This window comes from Suncus etruscus, chromosome 8, assembly GCF_024139225.1.
Source record: "Suncus etruscus isolate mSunEtr1 chromosome 8, mSunEtr1.pri.cur, whole genome shotgun sequence".
Classification (NCBI taxonomy): domain Eukaryota; kingdom Metazoa; phylum Chordata; class Mammalia; order Eulipotyphla; family Soricidae; genus Suncus; species Suncus etruscus.
In genome coordinates, this window is record NC_064855.1 from 117,889,873 (window position 1) to 117,895,915 (window position 6,043).

Sequence of the window (6,043 nt, forward strand, 5' to 3'; positions counted from 1 at the left end):
GTCTCCTTTCCACCAAGCACAGACACAGACAGCACCAAGCGTGGCTGGGCTAAATGAGAGCATTTTCAGATAAGACATTCCTTGATCTAGGGAGGCTCATCTGGATTAAAGTATCTTTTGCTATTTCATGACACAGATAAGGAACATTGCCGTCTGCTCATGCTTTTAAATATAGGAGAGTCCGGTTTAGCAGGAGAAAATTTAAAGACTTTTTTTTAAGGGCTAAGCACTTCTTTTTAATTTTTTATTTTTTAAGTTTCAAATACTCAGATCTTCTGCCCTTGAAAGTATTTTTCTACAGATATATTGGTCCCCTCAGAATTCAGACCTAATGTGCTCGCTTTGGCAGCACATATGCTAAAATTGGAACGATACAGAGAAGATTAGCATGGCCCCTGTGCAAAGGATGACACGCAAATTCGTGAAGCGTTCCATATTTTTATTTTTTTACTAATACTAATTTTTAAAACCACACGGGCGCATTTGCGCCCGCGCAACATATATACTTTTTAAGCATTATCCAAAAACGTTCCTTATCCTAGACTGTTCCTAGGAATGGAAACAGGGTGCCCAAGATTTGGATGATAACACTTAAATAGACCTTTAATGTCTAGTTTTATGTGGACGTCACTTTCCATACTGACTCCAAGCCTAAACCATAAACAGTTCATCTATATATTGTATATAGCCCCTATCATGTATTGCCTCTCCCCCACCCCTGTGTCTCTTATACCCCCTCATCTCCCAACACTGACTTATTATCTTCCCCTTATTTAACCCTCTTTACCCTCAGTTCCTAACTGGGTAGACACCAAGACTGACCTTCTGCCCCAGCAGACCACCATCCAGTTCCTCAGTGAAATACACCCTCTCGGTCCCCATCTCATGCCTCGACAAAGAACTACAATCAACATGCCTGCCGACTCATACTTGGTGGCCCCTCTTGGCCCCATCAAACTTGGACTATTGCATGATACCATAGTCAGCTTCAGCAAACCCCCAGATCAAGGACAATATAGGGTTCCATAATGCCGCAAAACATGTCTCAAACTCAACTATCACTTGTTTTCTTCAAATACCCTTTTTTTTAAATCCAGTTTTATTTATCTGTTCTATTTTAATGTATACATATTTTCGCTATCCTTACCATTTTTGATGCTGCTTGGTACAAAATAGCCTTGCCTGGGATAAAAGGGCAGATCAAAAACAGACCACAGAGACTGTGAGTATAACCTGTCATCCTTACCCAGAATAGCACCAGCAATCCAATATGAAACCATACGTTTTTGTATGGGCACAGTAAATAAGGGGAAACCATAGAAACAGAAACAAGATCTTATCTTCTAAGGATAAGACCTCACACTTTTTATAACACAAGGGTGCCTCCCATCCTGGACATGTGTCATGTGGATACAACCCAGTCTCCAGGAGATTGGGCAGTATTAGTTCAACCCCAAATCCCAGATCCCAGATGTAGAACTGATACAGCTCCGGGCAACAACACCAGGAACCAACTCCATTGGGAGAATTATAACATCGCTCTGGCACCAACTTGTACCAGTTATGATATGACAACGAGAAAATGACAACTTGATCCAAAACCAGGTTGTCCTATCACCTCACCTAACACTAAATGGAAATCAGAAGATGTACTGTCCTTTGAACTGTGAAAAATAAGAGCACCATCTACAGAAAACTGACTTTGGCAACCGCAACGGGACAGAACTTTCCTTGCGACCAATAAGGAAAACCCTACCCTAGGCTGTAGCCAGGATTCTTATTAAAAAAAAAAAAAAGGATTTCTTATTACAGAGGTCCAACTTGGACAACAGAGACAGAGCAGAACCCTTAGATCCATAATATCCCATACTTTGGCCTAGGGACTGAATGAAAACAGGGAGCATTTGTAACAGAAGACTGAACACAACAACAATGATGGAACAGAACCTCTAGAACTGTAAAGACTCTAACCTAGACCCTGTCCTAGGACCTGCGCAAATACCAAGACCGCTAGCTACAGTGGCCTCATTTTCTCACCCACAACTGAGAGTTGTGGTTTTTATGGCACCACATAAAAAGCCCTTGGGATGGGAATGAGCATCTATGGAGCCAGTGGTTGATTCCATGATGGTATGCTTCAAGGATGGAGAGGCCCTGAATCTCTTAGGCCACGGGAATTCCCATTCTCCCCCAATGCTTACTGTGCCTATGCAAAAAAAAAAAAAAAAAAAAAAAAAAAAGTGGAGGGACTGCCAAACCCTGCCACTCCAGCACCCCCTTCTTCTTCTTGTTTTGTTTTGATTTGTTAGTTTTTGACTTTATTTTCCTTCTCTTTTTTCTTCCACTTTTATCTTCCCCTTTCACTGCTGTGGTTATTATTTGGTGATTTTTTTTTCTTTTCTTATTAGCCAGGTGCAATTTTTTTCTCCTTTTCTCTTTCTTTTTTTGGTAGTTGCTACCAAATTTTTTCTTCCTTTTTTTCTTATCAAATGACAACAGAATAGAGAATCTACAACAAGCTGTAAAGTGGAGACCAGTTACACTAGTATTCTGGGGGGAAAAAGGAGGGAGATATGGGATGCATGCTAGGAATGGGGGTGGAGGGAAGACAACACTGGTGGTGGGAATGCCCCTCATTCATTGTCACTATGTACCATAAATAATTCTGTGAAAAAAAATGATAAAAAAAAAAAAGGATTCAGACCTAACAAAGACTAGGTCTCTTCTAACCTGGGGTCATTCAGTCATCAATTGATCAACTTTTCATGCGACTTATGGTCCTAAAAATAGCCATTCATGTCTGAGTTTGAATTCTGACATCTTATATTGATGCAGGATGATGATGCCAGGTCATTGTAGTCATTCTAGCTTTCCAGATTCCTCAATATTTTCAAGAATGAAAAAAAATGAGTAGGGGCCAGAGAGGTAGAGCATTTGCCTTGCATGTGGCTGACCCAAGAGGGACCCAGTTTGATTTCCGGTATCCTATATGTACCCCTGAGCCTGCCAGGAGTGAGTTCTGAGTGCAGAGCCAGGAGCAGCCCCTAAGTGCCACAGGGTGTGGCCCCAAAACCAATCAGTCAATCAAATTTAAAAAGAAAAGAAAATACTTAGTAGGGACCAGATGATGGCGCAGTGGTAGGGCATTTGCCTTACATGCTACTGACCTAGGACGGACCACAGTTCAATCCCCAGGCATCCCATATGGTCCCCCAAACCAGGAGCGATTTCTGAGTGCATAGTCAGGAGTAACCCCTGAGTATCACCAGGTGTAGCCCCCAAACAAACAAACAAACAAACAAACTACTGTGTAGACATGATGGTCAGACTCAGAGGTAGAAGGTAGAGCAGTTCATTAGATAGCAAAGGGGAAGGAAAAGGAACTCCCCAGGTGGGGAGGAAGTTAGTAGAGGATTTAGTTAAATACGGCTCATTTTGTGGGGGCTTTTATAGGGAAACTGAGATTTTTGTGCAGACTTTAAAAGGCTCTCTGCCTTCCTTACCAATTGATAAAAAATGTTCCAAGAATGCTAGGGTCCTGAAGAGGGATCTGGTTCTTAGTCTCTCAGTGCTCCTTACCTCTGAGGCAGAATTCTATGCTCTAGTTAAGAATGTTGAAAGTATGAGCCAGGCCCTTGAGGATGGGGGGATATGTTAGGCCAATTGGGACAGATGGGACTGCTGGCAAGGGGAGACTGAGGCTTGCCCTTTTATAATGGTCCTCCAAGCACCACCGGGACTGATTCCTGATCACAGGGTCATGGGTAACTACAGAGCATCACTGGATGTGACCCCCAAAGAAAAACAAAAAAAAAATGGTTCTCCTGCACTCGTCCCTTATTTAATTTTTATTCTACATCAAGTAATTGTTTCAACAAAAACAATATCAACAACAACAACAACAACACAACAATCGAAACCAAATGACCCAAAGCTTCTAGAAACAAGGACTTGAATAGTAAATGCAAGGTCAGAATCCAGTGACATAATGGCTTCTAATAAAATGATCAGGTACTTTTTGAATTGTCTCCTTGGTAACCCATAGCCTCTGGTCCCAAGTCTTGGTTAGCTTCTCAGTAATACACAGACCCCTGGTTAAAGCTTTATCTCCACCATTTCTCTTTTACCTTCCTTCCTTTCACCTTTTCCCAAGATACCAGTTCTACAGTCTATCTAAGTCTGTTCCTCCCCATTTTCTCCCCAACTTCTCCAACTCTCTTTGCTCTGGGCCTCCCCTCTCACCCCAATGTATGTACTTAGTGTCTTGCTCTTTCTACAGAGACCCAGCTCTGAAGTCTTCTCAGAGTAGATGGACTTTCCCCTGTCTGTCCTCTCATATTTCTCCCACACAGCTTTGCCATCTTTGATATCATGTGGACTTTAGACTCTTCAAGGCAACTCTTGTCTTTTAGGCAGAATCTCTGTATTTTCCTGTGCTGCTCCAGTGCCTCATAGGTGTGGAGTGAATGCAGGGAAGGTGGTCACGTCTCTGCACCCACAAAGATGAAAGCAAGCCCACATTCTTTTACTCTTCCCTGAGCACTTTAATTCTGGACTTTAGCCAAGAGCTTAGGTTAGGCTGAGTGGAATGAACTTAATCAGTGATTAGCAGGCACCCCCCTTTGTCTGTAGCCATCAGTAATTTATCCATTAACAACAGAAAGATCCCAGCACAGGGCGAAGCCTTTGCTATTACCAGGCTTCTAGTGCCTCTCATTGAGGATTTAAATGATAGTCTAGGCCAGATAACCTCATTTCACTTCACCTTGGATCTCTTCTAGGAAAGGAGAGGAAGACGAAGAAATATGAGCCCTTTTTCTACCCTGCTCTGTGGTAACTATACTTCTTCTGGCACTTCTGTTCCTGGGTTAATCTTTCAATTCCAACAAAAATATGAGTGAGCTGAGGGCAGGTCCCGTGGATATATTGATCCAGTTCTAAATGATCCTGAAAGGTCCCTGGAGTTTTTGACTCATGTTTGCACACTGGCGTCTCTGCAAGGCTGAGTGGTTTCTAGGTCAACCATTTCTTGCTTCTTTTTCTCTGGTGAAAAGTCTCCACAAGGAGTTATTTCTATGAAACTCGGTAATGGGAAGCAAATAGTTTTATTTATTTATTTATGTTGTGTTTTGGGGCCACACTTGACAGTGCTCAGAACTTACTCCTGGTTCTGCTATTAGGGATCTCTTCCTGGCAGGGCTCAGGGGAGTCCTTTGGGGTGCTGAGGAATCAAACCTGAGTGAATTGTGTGCAAGACAAGCAATCTTCCTGCTGTACTGTCTCTTGAGCCCCAAATATATATATATATATATATATATATATATATATATATATATATATATATATATATATTTGTTTTTGGGCTACACCCAGCAATGTTCAAGGGTTACTCCTGGCTCCAATGCTCAGGGTTCATTCCTGGCGGTGCTCGGGGGACGCTGGGATCAAACCCTGATTGGCCCCTTACAAGGCAAACACCTTCCCTGTTGTATTATCTCTCTGGCCCCTATCCAGAAAGTCAATGGTTTTGGCTTAGTTTCAATCTCACTCTATTTCTGAGGAGGGCAGAGGGTATGGCCTTCAATGCAAATGTTCTTTCTGTTCCTTGTGGTTCTGGGACTCAGTTGGCCAATCACTTTTCTCTCCTCTGTTTAGCCTCCAGAAAGAGTTGGCACCAGAGTGAGGAGAGAGGGCAGAGCACATGTAACCAAGGTCTGGCTCAAAGCTAACATTTCTTGGCCTTCTGCTCTTTTGACATCTGGTGGCTACTTGTGGCAGAGCAAAGGGTCATTAATCCTGTCCTGACAGCTCTCCTAAGAACCGCTCAAACCACTGGCTTTGGGCACTTGCAGTGCCACTGTCTTGTCTTGTCTTACCAAACACAAGGGTCCTTTGTGCAATGAATGTTCTATTGAGAGGAACATTACATGCCCTGGGTTGGCTGATCTTCCCTCTTGTCCCCCTCTTTTTTCACGAAGTCCTGAGGAATAAGAAGAAAGCAAAACAGAGACACTGAATAACCCTTTTCTACTCACAGGGGACC

The 6,043-nt window shown here is 42.7% G+C and overlaps 1 non-coding gene across 1 annotated transcript; it reads left to right on the top strand.

Moving 5' to 3' along the window:
* Positions 1-333: 333 nt before the first annotated feature.
* Positions 334-441, top strand: LOC126016902 (U6 spliceosomal RNA). The gene has a single exon (XR_007498587.1). It is a non-coding gene; the product is annotated as a U6 spliceosomal RNA (small nuclear RNA).
* Positions 442-6,043: the final 5,602 nt, after the last annotated feature.